This window comes from Aegilops tauschii, chromosome 2, assembly GCF_002575655.3.
Source record: "Aegilops tauschii subsp. strangulata cultivar AL8/78 chromosome 2, Aet v6.0, whole genome shotgun sequence".
Taxonomy (NCBI): domain Eukaryota; kingdom Viridiplantae; phylum Streptophyta; class Magnoliopsida; order Poales; family Poaceae; genus Aegilops; species Aegilops tauschii.
The window spans coordinates 114,473,373-114,499,699 of NC_053036.3; positions in this window are offsets into that span (position 1 = coordinate 114,473,373).

The window sequence follows — 26,327 nt, forward strand, 5'->3', positions numbered from 1 at the left end:
ATACACGTATCCGGTCTGTGACTTCGAGTCATCCGGATCTGTGTCGAAGCTAGCGTCGACGTAACCCTTTACGACGAGCTCTTCGTCACCTCCATAAACGAGAAACATATCCTTAGTCCTCTTCAGGTACTTCAGGATATTCTTGACCGCTGTCCAGTGTTCCTTGCCGGGATTACTTTGGTACCTTCCTACCAAACTTACGGCAAGGTTTACATCAGGTCTGGTACACAGCATGGCATACATAATAGACCCTATGGCCGAGGCATAGGGGATGACACTCATCTGTTCTATATCTTCTGCCGTGGTCGGGCATTGAGTCGTGCTCAATTGCACACCTTGCAATACAGGCAAGAACCCCTTCTTGGACTGATCCATACTGAACTTCTTCAATATCTTGTCAAGGTATGTACTCTGTGAAAGACCAATGAGGCGTCTTGATCTATCTCTATAGATCTTGATGCCTAATATGTAAGCAGCTTCTCCAAGGTCCTTCATTGAAAAACACTTATTCAAATAGGCCTTTATACTTTCCAAGAATTCTATATCATTTCCCATCAATAATATGTCATCCACATATAATATGAGAAATGCTACAGAGCTCCCACTCACTTTCTTGTAAACACAGGCTTCTCCATAAGTCTGTGTAAACCCAAACACCTTGATCATCTCATCAAAGCGAATGTTCCAACTCCGAGATGCTTGCACCAGCCCATAGATTGAGCGCTGGAGCTTGCATACTTTGTTAGCATTCTTAGGATCGACAAAACCTTCCGGCTGCATCATATACAACTCTTCCTTAAGGAAGCCGTTAAGGAATGCCGTTTTGACGTCCATCTGCCATATCTCATAATCATAGTATGCGGCAATTGCTAACATGATTCGGACGGACTTCAGCTTCGCTACGGGTGAGAAAGTCTCATCGTAGTCAACCCCTTGAACTTGTCGATAACCCTTAGCGACAAGTCGAGCTTTGTAGATGGTCACATTACCATCTGCGTCCGTCTTCTTCTTAAAGATCCATTTGTTTTCTATGGCTCGCCGCTCATCGGGCAAGTCAGTCAAAGTCCATACTTTGTTTTCATACATGGATTCTATCTCGGATTTCATGGCTTCTAGCCATTTGTCGGAATCCGGGCCCGCCATCGCTTCTTCATAGTTCGAAGGTTCACCGTTGTCTAACAACATGATTTCCAGGACAGGGTTGCCGTACCACTCTGGTGCGGAACGTGTCCTTGTGGACCTACGAAGTTCAGTAACTTGATCTGAAGCTTCATGATCATCATCATTAACTTCCTCCCCAGTCGGTGTAGGCACCACAGGAACATTTTCCCGCGCTGCGCTACTTTCCGGTTCGGAAGGGGTGACTATCACCTCATCAAGTTCCACTTTCCTCCCACTCAATTCTTTCGAGAGAAACTCCTTCTCTAGAAAGGACCCGTTCTTGGCAACGAAGATCTTGCCTTCGGATCTGAGGTAGAAGGTATACCCAATAGTTTCCTTAGGGTATCCTATGAAGACGCATTTTTCCGATTTGGGTTCGAGCTTTTCAGGTTGAAGTTTCTTGACATAAGCATCGCATCCCCAAACTTTTAGAAACGACAGCTTAGGTTTCTTCCCAAACCATAATTCATACGGTGTCATCTCAACGGATTTAGACGGTGCCCTATTTAAAGTGAATGCGGCAGTCTCTAAAGCATAACCCCAAAATGAGAGCGGTAAATCGGTAAGAGACATCATAGATCGCACCATATCCAATAGAGTGCGATTACGACGTTCGGACACACCATTTCTCTGAGGTGTTCCAGGCGGCGTGAGTTGTGAAACTATTCCACATTTCCTTAAGTGTGTACCAAATTCGTGACTTAAATATTCTCCACCACGATCTGATCGTAAGAATTTTATTTTCCTGTCACGTTGATTCTCGACTTCACTCTGAAATTCCTTGAACTTTTCAAAGGTTTCAGACTTGTGTTTCATTAGGTAGACATACCCATATCTACTTAAATCATCAGTGAGAGTGAGAACATAACGATATCCTCCGCGAGCCTCAACACTCATTGGACCGCACACATCAGTATGTATGATTTCCAATAAGTTGGTTGCTCGCTCCATTGTTCCGGAGAACGGAGTCTTGGTCATCTTACCCATGAGGCATGGTTCGCACGTGTCAAATGATTCGTAATCAAGAGACTCCAAAAGTCCATCTGCATGGAGCTTCTTCATGCGCTTGACACCAATGTGACCAAGGCGGCAGTGCCACAAGTATGTGGGACTATTGTTATCAACTTTACATCTTTTGGTATTCACACTATGAACATGTGTAGCATCACGTTCGAGATTCATCAGGAATAAACCATTGACCAGCGGGGCATGACCATAAAACATATCTCTCAAATAAATAGAACAACCATTATTCTCAGATTTAAATGAGTAGCCATCTCGAATTAAACGAGATCCAGATACAATGTTCATGCTCAAAGCTGGCACTAAATAACAATTATTGAGGTTTATAACTAATCCCGTGGGTAGATGCAGAGGTAGCGTGCCGACGGCGATCACATCGACCTTGGAACCATTCCCGACGCGCATCGTCACCTCGTCTTTTGCCAGTCTCCGTTTATTCCGTAGTTCCTGATTTGAGTTACAAATATGAGCAACCGCACCGGTATCAAATACCCAGGAGCTACTACGAGTACTGGTAAGGTACACATCAATTACTTGTATATCACATATACCTTGGGTGTTGCCGGCCTTCTTCTTGTCCGCTAAATATTTGGGGCAGTTCCGCTTCCAGTGACCACTTCCCTTGCAATAAAAGCACTCAGTCTCGGGCTTGGGTCCATTCTTTGACTTCTTCCCGGTAACTGGCTTACCGGGCGCGGCAACTCCCTTGCCGTCCTTCTTGAAGTTCTTCTTACCCTTGCCCTTCTTGAACTTAGTGGTTTTATTCACCATCAACACTTGATGTTCTTTTCTGATCTCTACCTCAGCTGATTTCAGCATTGAATACACCTCGGGAATGGTCTTTTCCATCCCCTGCATATTGTAGTTCATCACAAAGCTCTTGTAGCTTGGTGGAAGCGACTGGAGGACTCTGTCAATGACCGCGTCATCCGGGAGATTAACTCCCAGCTGAGACAAGCGGTTGTGCAACCCAGACATTCTGAGTATGTGCTCACTAACAGAACTGTTCTCCTCCATTTTACAGCTGAAGAACTTGTCGGAGACATCATATCTCTCGACCCGGGCATGAGCTTGAAAAACCAGTTTCAGCTCCTCGAACATCTCGTATGCTCCATGTTTCTCAAAACGCTTTTGGAGACCCGGTTCTAAGCTGTAAAGCATGCCGCACTGAACGAGGGAGTAATCATCAGCACGCTGCTGCCAAGCGTTCATAACGTCTTGGTTCTCAGGGATTGGTGCTTCACCTAGCGGTGCTTCTAAGACATAATCTTTCTTGGCAACTATGAGGATGAGCCTCAGGTTCCGGACCCAGTCCGTATAGTTGCTGCCATCATCTTTCAGCTTGGTTTTCTCTAGGAACGCGTTGAAATTGAGGACAACGTGGGCCATTTGATCTACAATACATAGTGTAAAGATTTTTAGACTAAGTTCATGATAATTAAGTTCATATAATCAAATTATCTAATGAACTCCCACTCAGATAGACATCCCTCTAGTTATCTAAGTGAAACATGATCCGAACTCAACTAGGCCGTGTCCGATCATCACGTGAGACGGACTAGTCAAGATCGGTGAACATCTCCATGTTGATCGTATCTTCTATACGACTCATGCTCGACCTTTCGGTCCTCCGTGTTCCGAGGCCATGTCTGTACATGCTAGGCTCGTCAAGTCAACCTAAGTGTATTGCGTGTGTTCCGAGGCCATGTCTGTACATGCTAGGCTCGTCAACACCCGTTGTATGCGAACGTAAGAATCTATCACACCCGATCATCACGTGGTGCTTCGAAACGACGAACCTTCGCAACGGTGCACAGTTAGGGTGAACACTTTCTTGAAATTATTATAAGGGATCATCCTACTTGCTACCGTCGTTCTAAGCAAATAAGATGCAAAAACATGATAAACATCACATGCAATCAAATAGTGACATGATATGGCCAATATCATCATGCTCCTTTGATCTCCATCTTCGGGGCACCATGATCATCTTCGTCACCGGCATGACACCATGATCTCCATCATCATGATCTCCATCATTGTGTCTTCATGAAGTTGTCACGCCAACGATTACTTCTACTTCTATGGCTAACCGTTTAGCAACAAAGTAAAGTAAATTACATGGCGTTATTCAATGACACGCAGGTCATGCAAAATAATAAAGACAACTCCTATGGCTCCTGCCGGTTGTCATACTCATCGACATGCAAGTCGTGATTCCTATTACAAGAATATGATCAATCTCATACATCACATATATCATTCATCACATCTTCTGGCCATATCATATCACATATATCACTTGCTGCAAAAACAAGTTAGACGTCCTCTAATTGTTGTTGCAAGTTTTTACGTGGTTTGTAGGTTTCTAGCAAGAACGATTTCTTACCTACGTATGACCACAACGTGATTTGCCAATTTCTATTTACCCTTCATAAGGACCCTTTTCATCGAATCCGTTCCGACTAAAGTAGGAGAGACAGACACCCGCTAGCCACCTTATGCAACTAGTGCATGTCAGTCGGTGGAACCTGTCTCACGTAAGCGTACGTGTAAGGTCGGTCCGGGCCGCTTCATCCTACAATGCCGCCGAAACAAGAAACGACTAGTAGCGGCAAGAAGAATTGGCAACATCAACGCCCACAACTTCTTTGTGTTCTACTCGTGCATAGTAACTACGCATAGGCCTGGCTCATGATGCCACTGTTGGGAATCGTAGCATAATTTAAAATTTTCCTACGCTCACCAAGATGCATCTATGGAGTCTACTAGCAACGAGGGGAAAGGAGTGGATCTACATACCCTTGTAGATCGCGAGCGGAAGCGTTCCAATGAACGTGGATGACGGAGTCGTACTCGCCGTGATCCAAATCACCGATGACCGAGTGCCGAACGGACGGCACCTCCGCGTTCAACACACGTACGGTGCAGCGACGTCTCCTCCTTCTTGATCCAGCAAGGGGGAAGGAGAGGTTGATGGAGATCCAACAGCACGACGGCGTGGTGGTGGATGTAGCGGGTCTCCGGCAGGGCTTCGCCGAGCTTCTGCGAGAGAGAGAGAGGTGTTGCAGGGGAGGAGGGAGGCGCCCAAGGCTTAGATGTTGCTGCCCTCCCTTCCCCCCACTATATATAGGGCCAAGGGAGAGGGGGGGGGCGCAGCCTTGCCCCTTCCTTCAAGGAAGGGTGCGGCCAGGGGGGAGTCCTTCCCCCCCAAGGCACCTCGGAGGTGCCTTCCCCCTTTAGGACTCTCCCTTCTTTCTTATCTCTTGCGCATGGGCCTCTTGGGGCTGGTGCCCTTGGCCCATATAGGCCAAGGCGCACCCCTTACAGCCCATGTGGCCCCCCCGGGGCTGGTGGACCCCCTTGGTGGACCCCCGGACCCCTTTCGGCACTCCCGGTACAATACCGATAAAGCGCGAAACTTTTCCGGCGACCAAAATAAGACTTCCCATATATAAATCTTTACCTCCGGACCATTCCGGAACCTCTCGTGACGTCCGGGATCTCATCCGGGACTCCGAACAACTTTCGGGTTTCCGCATACATATATCTCTACAACCCTAGCGTCACCGGACCTTAAGTGTGTAGACCCTACGGGTTCGGGAGACATGCAGACATGACCGAGACGCCTCTCCGGTCAATAACCAACAGCGGGATCTGGATACCCATGTTGGCTCCCACATGTTCCACGATGATATCATCGGGTGAACCACGGTGTCGAGGATTCAATCAATCCGTATGCAATTCCCTTTGTCAATCGGTATGTTACTTGCCCGAGATTCGATCGTCGGTATCCCAATACCTAGTTCAATCTCGTTACCGGCAAGTCTCTTTACTCGTACCGCAATGCATGATCCCGTGACCAACGCCTTGGTCACATTGAGCTCATTATGATGATGCATTACCGAGTGGGCCCAGAGATACCTCTCCGTTTACACGAAGTGACAAATCCCAGTCTCGATCCGTGCCAACCCAACAGACACTTTCGGAGATACCCGTAATGCACCTTTATAGTCACCCAGTTACGTTGTGACGTTTGGCACACCCAAAGCACTCCTACGGTATCCGGGAGTTGCACGATCTCCTGGTCTAAGGAAAAGATACTTGACATTGGAAAAGCTCTAGCAAACGAAACTACACGATCTTTTATGCTATGCTTAAGTTGGGTCTTGTCCATCACATCATTCTCCTAATGATGTGATCCCGTTATCAGTGACATCCTATGTCCATAGTCAGGAAACCATGACTATCTGTTGATCAACGAGCTAGTCAACTAGAGGCTTACTAGGGACAGGTTGTGGTCTATGTATTCACACATGTATTACGATTTCCGGACAATACAATTATAGCATGAATAATAGACTATTATCATGAACACAGAAATATAATAATAACCATTTATTATTGCCTCTAGGGCATATTTCCAACACATTTCTGCTAGCGGCTCTTCCAACTTGACGTGGCCCACAACGGCGAGGTCGAGCGGACCGGCAAGGACGCGAGGGCCGCCGCGAAGGCCGGCAAGGTCCTCAAGGGGCCTCTGTTCAAGCTGTCAACGGGGGTGGTCCCGTTGTGCAATAACTCGCGTCGGTCCGATATCATTGCCATGGTGCCGAACTGCAACGCGCATGGCCCCGACCCGAGTTGGAAGGAGCCGAAGGACGTCGAGGTGCAGCAGTTCTTTGACACCCTGCACGAGGGGTATGTCAATGCCGACGCCGAGCGGCTGCTTGTCCTGGACACCACCTAGGCGGAGCTGGACTACATCGCCACCAGGGCGAGGGAGGCCGGCAGCGCCTGCGGTGTGGAGGACAAGGCCGCGACGGCCAAGGAGGAGGAGGAACTCGCCCGGTGGGCGGCGGCGGCCGGGGGAGCCAGCAGCGCCGGCACCGAGGCTCCTCTGGTTGAAGATGTGACCGGCAAGTCGTCGTAGGAAGAGGCCGAGACCGTAGATCCGACGCCGCCTACGGGGAGGGGGGAGTCCTGCTGCGGGCCAGTTCCCGCGAGCCGGTCCGGCCCGGTAGGGCTGCGCGGCCACAACTGACCTTGGAGGGGCCCGGGCGCCACACGAGGGCCGCAGCAGCAAAGAAGCCGGCGAAGGGTGCGGTGAAGAAGAAGACAGCCGCCCCTTCTTCGTTCGCGCGTGTCTAGACACCACCTCCTTCTCCTCCTCCGGCGAATGTTGATACGGAGGTTACTTTTGATTATGGATCCCTCAGCCCGAGGAGGAAGAGGAAGGCAGCAGAGGAGGAGGTGGACGACGAGTAAGTATCTGGTTCATTTACGTTATCCCTGCCTCCTCAATCTGAGTTGCTTGTCTTGACTTGTTTTCATCTTTGCAGGGACGGGGAGATGCTGGCCCAGAGAGCGAAGAGGGCCAAGGTCTCGGCGGGTGGCCAGCCCCCGGCTGGTACTTCGAGGGCGCCGTTGGTGTTGTTGAGCAGCCCAGACAGCAGCCCCTGGCCTAGCCCCCAGCGTAAGTTCTTCACTCTTCCCGCGTCGACACGTGTCAGGGGCACGACATTTTGGTGCTGACCTTGCCAGATATGCAGGAGGAGAGCAGCAGCAGGAGGAGCCGCAGAGGGCTACTCCCAACATGCCGCTCCCATCGACCACGCTGCCCCGAGGGGCATCCCCGGCAAGGGCGCCAAATACCGAGCACACGCACATGGAGGAGGAGGAGGAGAACTTGGGCGCCGGCGGCTTTGCCTCGACGCCAAATGTTGGCGGGGAGGGGGCTTCCGTTTCCCAGCCGGGTACTGGCAGAGGTAAGTCGTTCGCCGTTCGTCCCTGCTTCTTTTTCTTTCTGGTTCTTGGTCCTGGCCTTGCCTCAACCCCTTGTTCGGCGCCCAGATTCCTCCTCGGTGAACCCAGAGGACGTGGACGCCATCATCGAGGGCGTCACTAAGGCCGCCGAGGCGGACGCCGAGAAGATCGCCGCCGAGGAGGCCGCCAAGGACGCTGCCGAGGACGCCGCCGAGGGGCCTGCCGGGGAGGCCGGCAAGGCTGCCGCTGAGGAGGCCGGCAAGGGGCCTACCGGGGAAGCCGGCGGGGCCACCGCTGAGGAGGAGGAGGCTGGCGACCAGTCTTCCTCCTCTGCTGCTTCCGGCTCCGGCAAGTACCTGAGGGTGAGTGACGACTTGTTCGTCCACCTTCCGGGCACGTCGAGCACCAGGACACCTGTTGAGGGCGAGGTGTTCGACGACGAGGTGCTTGCCGCTGCCGAGCTCGAAGTCGTCGACGAGCCGATCGTTGGCGGCGACGGTTCGCAGGAAGAGTGGCTCCTCCACGCCATGGGCGCCAGCTTCCGGAAGCTCTAGGCGCTCCACCGCGCCCGCCTGGACAAGGCTAAGTCCAGGACGACGGTGGTGGAGAAGGCGGAGGCGGACCTCCAGGAGCGCGTTGCCGAGGCACAGGACTGGTTCTGCCAGGCCTACAAGGAGCTCAAGGCTGCCCAGGGTGAGTAGGCCAAGCGCGACGTGGAGCTCACCATGAAGCTCGCTGACGTCGAGAAAGCTCTGGAGGCGGCGAAGAACTTGGCCGCGGCCGCCGAAGCCGCTCGGACCCAGTGCGAGGCCGCGCTGAACTCCTAGGAGGAGGACCTCGCTGCACGCGAGGAGAAGCTTGCCGCCATGCTTCGCGGCAAGGATGCAGAGGTGGAGAAGCTTGTCTTGCAGCGGACCAGTGAGCTGGAGCAGAGGCACGAAGAGGCACTCAATGCCCTGGCCCAGGTTCACGCCGGCAAGGTGGAGGAGCTGGAGGCGGAGCGCGACGGGCTGAAGGAGCAGGCCCTGAAGCTGTCCCAGGAGAGGGACACGCTTAACAGTGCCCTGACAGAGGCGCAGGGCGCGGCTGTCAGCAATGCCGGGGAGCTCTCCGAGGCCAACAACTCCATCAAAGATCTCCAGCTGAAGCTGGAGGGTCTCGAGAAGGTGTTGTCGGAGGCCAAAACCCGGGAGGGGATCCTGGCCAAGGAGCTGGAGGCCGAGAAGCTGTTGCGGACGAACGAGGGCCTCAACTTCGCGGATCACGTGGCAGGCGAGAACTGTTGGCTCGATCGCCTCGCCACCATCGCCAACCAAGCCGCCGCGCAGCTGGCCATCATGGGGATGCCGGACGTGAGGTACGTCCCAGAGCGGGGCGTCAGCGCCAATTGCAGCCTGACCATGTTCTTTGAGAAGGTCGTTGGTGCTCTGGAGCGGCTCCATGCCAACCGGGCGGCCTCACTGGCCGAGGAGTCCCGGAGGCTTTGCCAGGGTGCCATGACCAAGGTTCTCACCAAGGTGGCGCACTGGTACCCCGACCTCGACTTCGACGCCGTGCTGGAGAGCTTGCCGGAGGGTACTGACCTTGCGCCGCTCACAGAGCGCATCAAGCCCATCATCAGCCGTGTTGGCGGAATTCTGAGGGTGGAGGGCCAGTGCCGGGATTAGGCATCCCGTTCTTTGTCGCCGCTGCAGGTTCACAACCAAGACAATTGCTATCTCTAGTTAGAACCGCAGCAACAATTCGATGTAATATTACTCTGCAGCACTTTCAGTATCATGCATGTTATTTTCCTGTTAAATTTTCCTTTGTATGTCCACCCTACGTTACTGGGTAGGCTCGCCGACGCGTAAACCCAAGGCGGCGTCTTGGGGACGGATCCCCATTGGCCTGCCGGGTGTGCTTGCTGCCGAGCGAACCACCTTGCCGCCCTTAGCGCGGCCGCCCGAACTGTCGAGCTTGACTCGAATCAGAGTCGGGAGCGTTGTCAAGTGCAGAAGGCTACCTCGCCACTCTCGACGCAGCCGCTTTGAGCTGTTGAGCGGACTCCAAACAGAACAAGGGTGTTGCCAATCGCGGGAGGGCCCCTTTGCGTGCAGGTTTCTCATACATAGGCGAGATCTCCGAGGACAATAACCTTAGGTAAAGGAGGAAATAACTCAAAGCCCTGAATAACTTAGCTTTTCTGTTGCCGAGCCGGCGTCGTTCCTCCGGCCGCCTTCTTCTCAGGAGCCATGGCGACGAAGAAATGCTAGGCTAACTACTACACCAGATTCTCACAATTGCGCCCCTACCTAGCGCGCCAAAGATGTCGGTGTGGAGCGACACCTATGGGATCACTAGAATCCCTACTACGGTTGCCGTGGCGCGTGGTTGCAAGAAGAGCAGGATCAGTAGCCAGCACAAGAATCGTTTACCCAGGTTCGGGCCGCGAGGATGCGTAAAACCCTAGTCCTACTTTGGCGGGTGTATTTCAGAGAGTTCTTGAGCTCTTGAACTAGCTGTGGTCAGTGCGTGGTTCGAAAGAGCCGAATCCTTCTCCAGTATGCCATGGGCCTCCTTTTATAGTCGGAAGGGGTAGCCACAGTGGCACACAGGAGGTGGAAAGGTGTACAGTCCCCTGAGCTTATCGCTCGTATTATAGGACAAGACACATTTAATGCGTAGCTTTGGTGTCCTCTTGCTTTATCGGGGACGGGGGCGAGGCCTGTCCCGTCCGTCGCCGCTCCTCCTTGCTTCGACACGCGCCTCGGCCAGTGATGCGTGCGGTGCCATGTAGGCAGGCAGGCAGCTGAGGTGGCGCGGTGGTGGAGCCTTCACAAAGATCTGCATGCCGCCACGCAGGCACTTTGGTGAGTTGGCCTGGGAGCTGCATGTTGCCACGCAGGTGCCTGCCCAGCTGGTTGGGTGGCAGCTGCATGTGAACGGCGGTGGAACCTTGGTTGATGCGGGCCTAGCGGTGGCCCTGCTCGCGTCCTTGGCGAGGGCCTTGCCGGGTGGCCCGACAAGGGTCTTGCCGTGTGGCCCGGCAAGGGTCTTGCCGTGGCGCACTGTCGTCCCCGGCAAGGGCCTTGCGGGGGGTCTGGTGGCCTTCCTCGGCAAGGATCTTGCCGAGGATCGTCGTCTTCTAATCCTCATCTGATCTTGAATATGTCTTCACAAAGATCTGCATGCCACCACAGAGGTGCCTTCCCGAGCCCTGGCCCCACGTGGAGGACAGCGTTGGGGACTGTGGGCTCAAGGGTGGCTTGCTCCATTGGTGTGGGGCGAGCTGCCCCGACAAGGATCTTGCAGGGGCTGCTGAGGCTGCCCCCGGTAAGGGTCTTGCCGCGGGAACCTGCTTCGTCCCTCTGCTCTTTGTGGTCTTGGTCTTGGCGTTGCTCTGATCATCTTGGGCTTCGGTCTTACCTTGGCTCACCTTCCCAGTCCTGCTTAGCGCGACCGTAGGCGCAGCTCCGACTACCCGTGCACAGGTATAGGGGTACAAAAACGCACCCCTCTTTTTGTACACCGACATTACGTAATTATTCAACTACTCATTGAGCTTCACTTATATCTTTTAGAGCATGACGGTAGTTTTATTTTGAAGAAATAGATGAACTCTCATGATTCAATTATATTATTTTGAGAGTCTTAAACAGCATGGTAATTTGCTTTGGTTATAAATTTAGTCCTAATATGATAGGCATCCAAGAGGGATATAATAAAAACTTTCATATAAAGTGCATTGAATACTATGAGAAGTTTGATTCCTTATGATTGTTTTGAGATATGAAGATGGTGATATTAGAGTCATGCTAGTTGATTAGTTGTGAATTTGAGAGATACTTGTGTTAAAGTTTGTGATTCCCGTAGCATGCACGTATGGTGAACCGTTATGTGATGAAGTCGGAGCATGATTTATTTTTTGATTGTCTTCCTTATGAGTGGCGGTCGGGGACGAGCGATGGTATTTTCCTACCAATCTATCCCCCAAGGAGCATGCATGTAGTACTTCGTTTCGATAACTAATAGATTTTTGCAATATGTATGTGAGTTCTTTATGACTAATGTTGAGTCCATGTATACGCACTCTCACCCTTCCACCATTGCTAGCCTCTCTTGTGCCACGCAACTTTTGCCTGTACTATACACCCACCATATACCTTCCTCAAAACAGCCACCATACCTACCTATTAAGGCATTTCCATAGCCATTCCGAGATATCTTGCCATGCAACTTTCCACCGTTCCATTTATTATGACACGCTTCATCATTGTCATATTGCTTTGCATGATCATGTAGTTGACATCGTATTTGTGGCAAAGCCACCTTAGTAGTTCTTTCATACATGTCACTCTTGATTCATTGCACATCCCGGTACACCGCCGGAGGCATTCATATAGAGTCATATTTTGTTCTAAGTATCGAGTGGTAATTCTTGAGTTGTAAGTAAATAAAAGTGTGATGGTCATCATTATTAGAGCATTGTCGCATGTGAGGAAAGGATGATGGAGACTATGATTCCCCCACAAGTCGGGATAAGACTCCAGACAAAAAAGAGAGAAAAAAGAGGCCATAAAGAAAGCGAAGGCCCAAAAAAAGAAAAACAGAAAAATGAGAGTAAAAGAGAGAAGGGGAAATGCTACTATCCTTTTACAACACTTGTGCTTCAAAGTAGCACCATGATCTTCATGATAGAGAGTCTCCTGTGTTGTCACTTTCATATACTAGTGGGAATCTTTCATTATAGAACTTGGCTTGTATATTCCAATTATGGGCTTCCTCAAAATGCCCTAGGTCTTCGTGAGCAAGCGAGTTGGATGCACACCCACTTAGTCCCTTTTTGAGCTTTCATACACTTATAGCTCTAGTGCATCCGTTGCATGGCAATCCCTACTCACTCACATTGATATCTATTGATGGGCAACTTCATAGCCCGTTGATACGCCTAGTTGATGTGAGGCTATCTTCTCCTTTTTGTCTTCTCCACAACCACCATTCTATTCCACCTATAGTGCTATATCCATGGCCCATGCTCATGTATTGCGTGAAGATTGAAATTTTTTGAGAACATCAAATGTATGAAACAATTGCTTGGCTTGTCATCGGGGTTGTGCATGATTTAAATATTTGGTGTCATGAAGATAGAGCATAGCCAGACTATATGATTTTGTAGGGATAGCTTGCTTTGGCCATGTTATTTTGAGAAGACATGATTGCTTTGTTAGTATGCTTGAAGTATTATTGTTTTCATGTCAATATTAAACTTCTATTTTGAATCTTATGGACATGAATATTCTTGCCACAGTAAAGAAGATTACATTGATAAATATGTTAGGTAGCATTCCACATCAAAAATTCTGTTTTTATCATTTACCTACTCGAGGACGAGTAGGAATTAAGCTTGGGGATGCTTGATACATCTCCAACGTATCTATAATTTTTTATTGTTCCATGCTATTATATTATCCATCTTGGATGTTTTATATGCATTTATATGTTGTTTTATATGATTTTTGGGACTAACCTATTAACCTAGAGCCCAGTGCCAGTTTCTGTTTTTTCCTTGTTTTTTGAGTTTTACAGAAAAGGAATACCAAACGGAGTCTAATTGACGTGCCAATTTTTGATAATTTTTTATGGATCAAAAGAAGCCCCCGGAGTAAAAGAGTTGGGCGAGAAGAGTCCCGAGCCATCCACAAGGGTGGAGGGCACGCCCTACCCCCTGGGCGCGCCCCCTATCTCGTGGATGACTCGGAGACCCCCCTGACGTGAGACCGACGCCAAAAATTCCTATAAAAATAGAAACCCCCGAAAAGAAACCTAGAACGGGAGTTCTGCCGCCGCAAGCCTCTGTAGCCACCAAAAACCAATCGCGACCCTATTCCGGCACCCTGCCGGAGGGGGATCCATCACCGGTGGCCATCTTCATCATCCCGGTGGTCACCATGATGAGGAGGGAGTAGTTCACCCTCGGGGCTGAGGGTATGTACCAGTAGCTATGTTTGATCTCTCTCCCTCTCGTGTTCTTGATATGGCACGATCTTGATGTATCGCGAGATTTGCTATTATAGTTGGATCTTATGATGTTTCTCCCCCTCTACTCTCTTGTAATGGATTGAATTTTTCCTTTGAAGTTATCTTATCGCATTGAGTCTTTAAGGATTTGAGAACACTTGATGTATGTCTTGCGTGGGATACCTGTGGTGACAATGGGGTATTCTATTGATTCACTTGGTGTATGTTTTGGTGATCAACTTGCGGGTTCCGTGACCTTGGGAATCTATGCATAGGGGTTTGCACACGTTTTCGTCTTGACTCTCCGGTAGAAATTTTGGGGCACTCTTTGAAGTTCTTTGTGTTGGTTGAATAGATGAATCTGAGATTGTGTGATGCATATCATATAATCATACACATGGATACTTGAGGTGAGATTGGAGTATCTAGGTGACATTAGGGTTTTGGTTGATATGTGTCTTAAGGTGTTATTTTACTACGAACTCTAGGGTTGTTTACGACACTTATAGGAATAGCCCAATGGATTGATCTGAAAGAATAACTTTGAGGTGGTTTCGTACCCTACAATAATATCTTTGTTTGTTCTCCGCTATTACTGACTTTGGAGTGACTCTTTGTTGCATGTTGAGGGATTGTTATATGATCTAATTATTTTATCATTGTTGAGAGAACTTGCACTAGTGAAAGTATGAACCTTAGGCCTTGTTTCAAAGCATTGCAATACCGTTTCTGCTCACTTTTATCGCTTGCTACCTTGCTGTTTTTATATTTTCATATTACAAATACCCATATCTACCATCCATATTGCACTTGTATCACCGTCTCTTTGCCAAACTAGAGCACCTATACAATTTACCATTGTATTGGGTGTGTTGGGGACACAAGAGACACTTTGTTATTTGGTTGCAGGGTTGTTTGAGAGAGACCATCTTCATCCTACGCCTCCCACAGATTGATAAACCTTAGGTCATCCACTTGAGGGAAATTTTCTACTGTCCTACAAACCTCTGCACTTGGAGGCCCAACAACGTCTACAAGAAGAAGGTTGTGTAGTAGACATCAAGGGGTTGAGGATGAACTAGTACAGTGGGAGAACAACCTCAGGAGGAGGCGTGTTCTTGGGCTCGGGTGAGCTGGTGAGTGTGAGGGTGGAATGAATGATCCCCCCCTCTATGGTGGTGGCTAGGTCCTATTTATAGTGGCCTTGGTCCTCTTCCCAAATGTATGGCGGGAAGGGATCCCACAACGGCCAAATTCGAAGGGAGAAAACTAGTACATGCTATCCTGACAAAAGTAGTCTTCGCCTGCAAAAGCCTCTGGTCGTGACACCGTGGTGGGCTCGGTGATGACCTCCGTCCTGCCGTCCACGCGGTCTTGGTTTTGTTGCACCGGAATGGAAAACTTTGGCTGTTTCCTCGGGACTTCGTGCCTGCGCTTGCCTCTTTAGCACCAAAGAGGAAACTGGTACACTGCGCCCGCTGGCGCCATCCTGGCCTTGGTCGTCATCGCTCACGTCATCCGAACCTCGCGAGGTGAGGCTCGCATAGAAATCTCCGCTCCTTAGGAGCCAGCCTGAGGAGGCCGCTCCTCGTAGAGGTCTTGGTGTCGTCCGCCTCGCGAGGCTTGGCCCCTCGTGAGGGTCTTGAGTTGTTGATGCTGAAGCTGGGCCGTACCGGGCCGTCGATGAAGTCATGCCGTGGGCCGCATGCAGGCAAGTCTGGGAACCCCTGCTCACAAAACGCCGACAGTAGCAAGGCACATATTGTTTTGTTGCCATCGATGATAAAAAGATGGGGTTTTCATCATATTGCTGGAGTTAATTCCACTACATCATGTCATCTTACTTAATGCGTTACTCCATTCTTTATGAACTTAATACTCTAGATGCATGCTGGATAGCGGTTGATGTGTGGAGTCATAATAGTAGATGCATAATCGTTTCGGTCTACTTGACACGGACGTGATGACTATATTCATGATTATCGCCTTAGATATCGTCATAACTTTGCGCTTTACTCTCAATTGCTCGGCAGTAATTTGTTCACCCACCGTTTTATTTGCTATCTTGAGAGAAGCCTCTAGTGAAACCTATGGCCCCTGGGTCTATTTTCCATCATATAAGTTTCCGATCTACTATTTTGCAATCTTTTACTTTCCGATCTATAAACCAAAAATACCAAAAATATTTACTTTACCGTTTGTTTACTTTCATCTATCCCTATCAGACCTCACTTTTGCAAGTAACCGTGAAGGGATTGACAACCCCTTTATCGCGTTGGGTGCAAGTTGTTTGATTGTTTGTGTAGGTATTCGGTGATTTGTGTGTTGTCTACTACTGGATTGATACCTTGGTTCTCAAACTGAGGGAAATACTTATCTCTACTTTGCTGCACCATCCTTTCCTCTTCAAGGGAAAAACCAACGCAAGCTCAAGAAGTAGCAGGAAGAATTTCTGGCGCCGTTGTCGGGGAGATCTACGCCAAGCCAAGACATACCAAGTACCATCATAAAATCTCATCTCTTGCATTACATTTTTTGCCATTCGCCTCTCGTTTTTCTCTCCCCCACTTCTAAAAAGATTTTTGAAAATATTTTCCTTTTTATTCTCCCTTCTTTCGTTCGTCTTTTCGTTTTCCTTTATGTCTTACTTGGTTTGGTTGCATCTTCGCTTGCTAAAATCTATTGATATGGATCCTCATCCCCTTGCTAATCTTCTTAAGAGATCCAATCATGGTGAACCAATTTCTAGTGATTTGAGTGCACTAGATTATCTTATGAATTTTTTGATAAAAGTGGGTTTCGAAAGGTCATGACTTTAGTTAATGATAATCCCACTATTTTGGAAGAGTGTCAACTTTGCATGCATGTGGTTCATGTTGAAAATAGTTTATATGATAGCTATATTGTTTAATTTGAATATGATCCCACATATAATTATTATGAGAGAGGGGAATATGGTTGTAGAAATTTCAATGTTGCTAAATTACCTCTTGTTATGTTGAGATTGCTATTGTTTCTTTCCTCTTCCTTGCATATGCTAGTTTTTGCTTGCTATGATAATTTGTTTCCCTATAAGATGCCTATGCATAGGAAGTATGTTAGACTTAGATGTGCTTTTCACATGCTATATGATGCTCTCTTTGTGCTTCAATTCTTGTCTTTGATGTGAGCATCATCGAAATCTCAAAGCCTAGCTTAATGGCTTCAAGGAAAAGCGCTTGTTGGGAGACAACCCAACAATTTTCTTTTATTTTTTTGAATAAATAATTCATCTAGCCTCTGGTTAGATGTGATTTTGTGTTTTAATTAGTGTTTGTGCCAAGTAAGACCTTTGGGACGGCTTACGGTGATAGTTGATTTCATCTTGCTGAAAAACAGAAACTTTTGCGCCCAGTCCCAGAATTGTTAAAATCACAGAAGCGTGATAAAATTCTGAATTTTTTCACAAGATTGATATACAAATTGCCTCTATTGTACTAAGTTTTTCAGAATTTTTGGAGTTACAGAAGTATTCGAGAGTTACAGATTACTACAGACTGTTCTGTTTTTGACAAATTATGTTTTCTATGTGTTGTTTGCTTATTTTGATGATTCTATGGGTAGTATCAGGCGGTATGAACCATGGATAAGTTGGAATATAGTATATATTACACCAATATAAATAAATAATGAGTTCACAACAGTACCAAAAGTGGTGATTTATTTTCTTATACTAACGGAGCCTGGGAGATTTTCTGTTGTGAAGTTTTCAAGTTTTGAGTAAGGATTTGATGGACTATGAAATAAGGAGTGGCAAGAGCCTAAGCTTGAGGATTCCCAAGGCACCCCAAGGTAATATTCAAGGACAACCAAGAGCCTAAGCTTGGGGATGCCCCAAAAGGCATCCCCTCTTTCGTGGCCGTCTATCGGTAACTTTACTTGAGCCTATATTTTAATTCACCACATGATATGTGTTTTGCTTGGAGCGTCTTGTATGATTTGAGTCTTTTCTTTTTAGTTTGCCACAATCATCCTTGATGTACACACCTTTTGAGAGGGACACGCATTAATCCTGATTTATTAGAATACTCTATGTGCTTCACTTATATCTTTTGAGCTAGGCAATTTTGCTCTAGTGCTTCACTTTATCTTTTTAGGGCACGATGGTGGTTTTATTTTATAGAAATTATTGAACTATCATGCTTCAATATATTATTTTGAGAGCCTTTAAACAACATGGTAATTTTCTTTGGTTATAAATTTAGTCCTAATATGATAGGCATCTAAGAGGGATATAATAAAAACTTTCATATAAAGTGCATTGAATACTATGAGAAATTTGATTCCTTATGATTGTTTTGAGATATAAAGATGGTGATATTAGAGTCATGCTAGTGAGTAATTGTGAATTTGAGAAATACTTGTGTTAAAGTTTGTGATTCCCATAGCATGCACGTATGGTGAACCATTATGTTATGAAGTCGGAGCATGATTTATTTATTGATTATCTTCCTTATGAGTGGCGGTCAGGGACGAGCGATGGTCTTTTCCTACCAATCTATCCCCCTAGGAGCATGCGTGTAGTACTTCGTTTCGATAACTAATAGATTTTTGCAATAAGTACGTGAGTTCTTTATGACTAATGTTGAGCCCATGGATTATACGCACTCTCACCCTTCCACCATTGCTAGTCTCTCTCGTGCTGCGCAACTTTCGCCGGTACCATAAACCCACCATATACCTTCCTCAAAACAGCCACCATACCTACCTATTATGGCATTTCCATATCCATTTCGAGATATATTGCCATGCAACTTTCCACCGTTCTAATTATTATGACACGCTTCACCATACCTACCTATTATGGCATTTCCATAGCCATTCTGAGATATATTGCCATGCAACTTTCCACCGTTCTGCTTATTATGACACGCTTCATCATTGTCATATTTCTTTCCATGATCATGTAGTTGACATTGTATTTGTGGCAAAGCCACCATTCATAATTCTTTCATACATGTCACTCTTGATTCATTGCAGATCCCGGTACACCGTCGGAGGCATTCACATAGTCATATTTTGTTCTAAGTATCGAGTTGTAATTCTTGAGTTGTAAGTAAATAAAAGTGTGGTGATCTTCATTACTAGATCATTGTCCCATGTGAGGAAAGGATGATGGAGACTATGATTCCCCCACAAGTTGGGATGAGATTCTAGACGAAAAAAAGAGGCCAAAAAATGACAGAAGGCCCAAAAAATGAGAGAAAAGAGAGAAGGGACAATGTTACTATCCTTTTACCACACTTTTGCTTCAAAGTAGCACCATGATCTTCATGATAGAGAGTCTCCTATGTTGTCCCTTTCATATACTAGTGGGAATTTTTCATTATAGAACTTGGCTTGTATATTCCATTGATGGGCTTCCTCAAATTGCCCTAGGTCTTCGTGAGCAAGCGAGTTTGATGCACACCTACTTAGTTTCTTTTTGAGCTTTCATAAACTTATAGCTCTAGTGCATTCGTTGCATGGCAATCCCTACTCACTCACATTGATATCTATTGATGGGCATCTCCATAGCCCGTTGATACGCCTAGTTGACGTGAGACTATCTCCTTCTTTTTGTCTTCTCCACAACCACCTTCTTTTCCACATATAGTGCTATGTCCATGGCTCATGCTCATGTATTGCGTGAAAGTCGAAAAAGTTTGAGAACATCCAAAGTATGAAACAATTGCTTGGCTTGTCATCGGGGTTGTGCATGATTTGGATATTTTGTGTGTTGAAGATGGAGCATAGCCAGACTATATGATTTTGTAGGGATTAGCTTTCTTTGGCCATGTTATTTTGAGAAGACATAATTACCTTGTTAGTATGCTTGAAGTATTATTGTTTCTATGTCAATATTAAACTTTTGTTTTGAATCTTATGGATCTAAACATTCATGCCACAATAAAGAAAATTACACGAATAAATATGTTAGGTAGCATTCCACATCAATTTTTTTTTATCATTTACCAACTCGAGGACGAGTAGGAATTAAGATTGGGGATGCTTGATACGTCTCCAACATATCTATAATTTTTTATTGTTCCATGCTATTATATTATCTGTTTTGGATGTTTTATATGAATTAATATGCTATTTTATATTATTTTTGGGACTAACCTATTAACCTAGAGCCCAGTGCCAGTTTCTGTTTTCCCCTGTTTTTGAGTTTCACAGAAAAGGAATACCAAATGGAGTCCAAAAGGAATGAAACCTTCATGATGATTTTTCTTGGACCAGAAGACAACCAGGAGACTTGGAGATGAAGTCGGAGGAACCACAAGGCGGCCATAAGGACGGAGGGCGCGCCTAGGGGAGTAGGGCGCCCCCCACCACTGTGGGCCCCTCGTGCCCCTCCTGACCTAATTCTTTCGCCTATATATTCCCATATATTCCCAAACTACCAAAAGCATCCATGAAAACACTTTTCCACCACCGCAACCTTCTGTACCCGTGAGATCCCATCTGCGTACCTTTTCCGGAACCCTGCCGGAGGGGGATTCGATCATGGAGGGCTTCTACATCAACTCTATTGCCCTTTCTATGAAGCGTGAGTAGTTTACAACAGACCTACGGGTCCATAGGTAGTAGCTAGATGAATTCTTCTCTCTCTTTGATTCTCAATACCATGTTCTCTCCATGTTCTGGGAGATCTATTCGATGTAATACTTTTTTGTGGTGTGTTTGCCAAGATCCGATGAATTGTGGATTTATGATCAACTTATCTATGAATCTTCTCTGAATTATTTTATGCATGATTTGATATCTTTGTAATTCTCTTCGAACTATCGGTTTGGTTTCGCCAACTAGAGTGGTTTTCCATGCAATGGGAGAAGTGCTTAGCTTTGGGTTCAATCTTGCGGTGTCCTTTCCCAGTGACAGCAGGGGCAGCAAGGCACGTATTGTATTATTGCCATAGAGGATAAAAAGATGGGGTTTTCATCATACTGCTTGGGTTAATTCCTCTACATCATGTCATCTTACTTAATGTGTTACTCCGTTCTTTATGAACTTAATACTCTAGATGCATGCAGGATAGCGGTCGATGTGTGGAGTAATAGTAGTAGATGTAGAATCGTTTCGGTCTACTTGACACGGACGTGATGCCTATATTCATGATCATTGCCTTAGATATCGTCATAACTTTGCGCTTTTCTATCAATTGCTCGGCAGTAATTTGTTCACCCACCATATTATTTGCTATCTTGAGAGAAGCCTCTAGTGAAACCTATGGCCCCCGGGTCTATTTTCCATCATATAAGTTTCCGATCTACTATTTTTCAATCTTTTACTTTCCAATCTATAAACCAAAAATACCAAAAATATTTACTTTACTGTTTGTTTACTTTCATCTATCTCTATCAGACCTCAGTTTTGCAAGTAACCGTGAAGGGATTGACAACCCCTTTATCGCGTTGGGTGCAAGTTGTTTGATTGTTTGTGTAGGCATTCAGTGATTTGTGCGTTGTCTCCTACTGGATTGATACCTTCGTTCTCAAACTGAGGGAAATACTTATCTCTACTTTGCTGCATCACCCTTTCCTCTTCAAGGGAAAAAACAATGCAAGCTCAAGAAGTAGCAATGGGTGCCATTTTTATAGGGGAAAGGAGGATGTTGCGGTACGAGAGTGAGGGGACGGCAGCAGCGGCGATGGGACTGCGGTTGGGAACCGGGAGCACGGGCGGCGAGGTGAGCGGCGCAAGCAACGAGCTGTTGAGAGGCCTGGGCGGGGTAGCTAAGTAGGGCGTACTGGCAAGGGAGGGCTGGTTCAGCATGTATGAGCCATGGACTGCCCAATCAGAGGTGGAAGGTGCATGCAACCGGTCCATGCAAGGAGGAGCAGCAGGTAGGTTTGCCATTAATGCGGGGGAAGGAGGAGGATGGAGAGGCTGCATGCTGGTGGAGTGTGTGGTCACGTGAGAGGTGAGGGCTAGGGGCACATGGGAGGGCGGGGAGGCGATTTGACAAGGCAAGGTAGGAGCATGCGTGACCGCGGGCGTGCGCACCATGGCTAGAGACGAAGGAGAAGTAAACAAATTCACTATGGGGGGGGAACAGTAGGGGACGTACCCAGGATGGAGCGTAGGCGATCATCACGCTCGTGGGGGGAGGTGGGTATGGGCAGTTTTCGTGGCGGCCAAGTCCACAGCGAGGGCAGATTCAAAATTTGAAAACCTGGCAGCCTTTGCCGCTTGAAGGGAGGCCAAAAGCACTAGGCCTACGCCCGGGCAAGAAACAGACGAATAGGAGACGACCTCATTTCTAACATCTACCGATGAGAGAAGTGTAAGGAAAAGGTTTTCTTGGTAATGCATGATAACAAAGCGTGAACAGCCCGAGAAGACGTGGTCCAAAGCGAATTTAACTAGGCATGCACTTGGTTTTGCTACTACTGAAAAGAAGCTAATCCAAAGGAGGGAGTGTTTTTAGGATCAGGTGAGGAAGCTGGGTGAGGAACTAGGTCTAATTTGAAGTTGCCGCGGATGAAGGAATGAAACTTAGACCCATGAAGTAATTGAGTAACCTTAAATAAAGATCGAGGCAAACCTGACTTGGCCCGATGCTGAGGATGGGTAACCCCACCAGCCGAAGACCCTGCAGCCGGCAGGCTAGCTGCCACCGCCGGCGACGGGATCGAGAAGCGGACGTCGATCACAGCCCGTCGTAGGTCACCGAAGGAGACGGCGAGGTCAGCGGCCCCATGGTTGGCAACGAGACGCACAAACTCGTCATCAGCATGCGGAGACGGAGAGGAAGTGCGCAGGGTCGCCCCGAACTGGCAGCTGAGGATGAGATGACATAGCTGAGGCGAGATCGACAGCGGAAACTGAAGGATGGAGACCATCAAACGACAGGCCGGTGGAGCTCGCACGGCAGGCACAGAGACGAGCGAATTTAGCCTGGCCCAAGCAGCATTTGCAAACTTGAGGCCGGTGCTGTGATGCAGGAGCAGAAGGTCAGCCAAGGATTTGCAAGAGCTGACCAGGCCGTCAACAGCCGAAAGGCAAGGTGCCAGCGAGAAGGGCGTCAAGTAGAAGGAGAAGAGCCATCAGTGGACATGGAGGACACGCAGAACATGCGCAGCACTAGACTCGTCGAAGACAAAGAAGAGAAAAGTTTGATCACGGAGAAGGCGGATGTTGAAAAGTTGAGCGTCGCCCCCGAGGAATGCCTACAGGAGAGCACACCTGCGAGCAGCTCATCGAACCTGAGTTTTTTTAGGAGATGCAAAGGCAGATGCAACAAGAGCTCGGTGCCGCGAGGGTGCCAGGGCAGCAGTCCAGAGAGGCGATCCTGTCAGAGTCCCCGGCACCAAGGAACAGACGCAAGGCGGCCTGCATGAGCAGAGTGTAGCAAGGGGTGATGGAGGCGGAGGCAGGTGTCGGTGTCAAAACCGGCCGATCTCGGGTACGGGGTCCCGAACTGTGCGTCTAAGTATCGAAGGTTACAAGGGACAAAGGGGACACGATGTTTACCCAAGTTCGGGCCCTCTTAATGGAGGTAAAACCCTACGTCCTGCTTGATTGTCTTTGATGAGTATTGGGGTTACATGAGTTGATCTACCTCAAGATCTTAATGGCTAAACCCTAGCTTTCTAGCCTATGTGAATTCTGATAGCCTCTACAGACTAAACCCTCCGGTTTGTGTACACACCGGAGGAGTCTAGGGTGGCACAGAGTCGGTTTGTAGAGGAAGGAAATTACATATCCGGACACCAATCTTGCCGTCCATGCATAGGAGAGTCCTACCCGGACACGGGTGAAGGTCTTACGCCTTGTATCTACACGACCCATCAGTCCGGCCCATATCAAATAGCCCGGACACCCGAGGACCCCCTAGTCCAGGACTTCCTCAGTAGCCCCTGAACCACTCTTCAATGAAGATATGTTCGGCACACGGATTGTCTTTGGCATTGCAAGGCGGGTTCCTCCTCCTGAATACTCCGAAGTAATTTTCTGAACAAAAGAACTGTATCCGGCTTTGTATAGTTATTACAACCCTTTTCCACGAAGGTAAGATATCAAACAAAACAGTGTCTTTCCACTGACAACTTTTTCTGGCGAAACATCACGTCTGGCCTCTTAACATTTCAAACCGTTTTCACGCCTCCCGCTTCGCGTTTTGAGTCACAACCTCCATTGACGCGTCTTGTCAAAATAGAGATCATGTCTGCCCTTTACAAGATCCTCATCAATGCGATTTTGGCTAATACAACCGTGCCATTCGCACGACCCCTTGGGAACACACGAGTTTTAAGGCTTGAGGGGGGCGTTTGATATTCATTGCCTATATAAGAGGATAAAGATTCCCCCTTTTCCCCACGCCTTCTTCCTTCTCCCGCTTTCCATCTTCGAGCTCCAGCGCCCAAACTTCAATCTTTCCCACCGCCACCAGCCTCCCCAGCCATCACTACAAAAAAATACACTTCCATGATGATACGTGTTTGTCACAGTAGGTCACGTTTTTTGTCATGCATGTACATCCATGACAAATTTATGACAGAATCAAGATAGTCATACCTGTGATGTCGTAGAAGTGTTCCATGACATTAGCAAAATTATCATCACGGAAGTGTCCACTTCCATGACGATAAATCTTGTGTCACAGAAGTGCTTTCTTCAACGGTGACCGACACGTGGCATCCACCGTAACGGAACACCGTTAAGCTATTGGGTCCGGTTTTGGATCCGATAACCCGTTAACAGCCCCGACCAATGGGGATTTTCCATGTGTAAAATCATCATTGGTTGGAGGAAACATGTGTCGGCTCACCGTTGGGACAGATGTCATCCACTCATTGGACCCAAAGCGCCTATGATACGATGACACGTGGCATGACCCAACAAAGGCCTATTCCTGTGAAAAGGCCAGCCCGTTTGACTTGGTCAAAAGGCGGCGGGCCGGCCCACGGCAAGCCTGTTAACGGCCTGTTCGCATATAGCCCATTTACAACCCGCTAACCCAGGGCCCGTTTACGGCCTCTCCGAATTAGGCCTAGTAGCGTCATCTGGGCCATCCAATATAATTCCAGCCTGTTTTAACTTCCGGCCCATTTATGGCCCATGACGTCTTTCGACCCATATGAGGCCCTTTGTAACTCTCGGCCCATTAACGGCCCGTGGTAAAACTGGCCCGTAATGAACAGTGTATCACTTTATACCCATTAACGGCACGTGGTGAAACTGGCCCGTAATGAACAGTGTATCACTTCATACCCATTAACGGCCCATTATTCCGTTGGGCCGTTTCCAGCCCATGTTACCTTTTGGCTTTCTCAGGGCCCATTTATTCTTGGGCTCATTTCCAGCATTCGGTTACTTACGGCCCGTTACTGTCATTTTCTGCTTGTGGGCCAAATTAAGCCTGTGGTTACAGTCGGCCCGTTTGTGGCCCGTTAATACCTTGGGCCGTTTTCATGTAAAAAACCCGTTGGGCTGTTTTCATAGAGTTATCACATACGGCCTATTAACGGCCCGTTATTTTCCACGAATAATACGGCCCATGATTGGCGAAATGATGATACGCCCCGTAGAAGGCCCGTGGATCCTACGGCCCGTAAAAGGCCCATGGATCGTACGGTCCGTAGAAGGCCAATGGATCCTATGGCCTGTAGAAGGCCCATGGATCATACGTCCCGCAGGAGGCCCATGGATCATACGGCTCGTAGAAGGCTAATGGATCCTACGGCCCGTAGAAGGCCCATGGATCATACGGCCCGCAGGAGGCCCATGGTTACAATAGTCCGAGTGTTGCCATGATTATTCTGGCCTAGTTTCCAAAATTAGGTTATTGTGGCCACTAGAAAAACATAGAAAAAGAACTGCAGTGACTACAAGCAAACAACTAAACAAGATATAAGGAAATAAATAAGCAAGCAATTAACACTAGCCTATTACCGCTATTACACATATTACATCCACTGGGCATCAAAGTTCGCCACCAGTGCAAATATAGGGAACAAAGCAGCATATTACATATATTGGCCATCAAAATTGGCCACCAGTGCAAATAAACGCGGCAGCAAAACAAGAGCATAACTGAAACAACTTTAGAAGAGCTCAAGAAACGTTATCCTGGGTATCCACCATGCTGGCAATAAGCTTGGCAAGCTTATTAGCTTTGTCCTGTTTGGCGCTAAAATCCTCCAACGCTTGCTGTTGCACCAGAAAGTATGCATCTGAATGCTCCAGGGACTTCCGCAGTCCTTCCGCTTCTTGTCGCAGCATCGCTGATCGATGTCTTTCAGCTTGTAGTTGAGACTGAAGAAACCGAATTGATTCAGACAGTGAGTTTGAATAGCTTGTGCAAGCGGTAGTGGCTAGTAACTCGAACACTAAACCAAGACAGGACT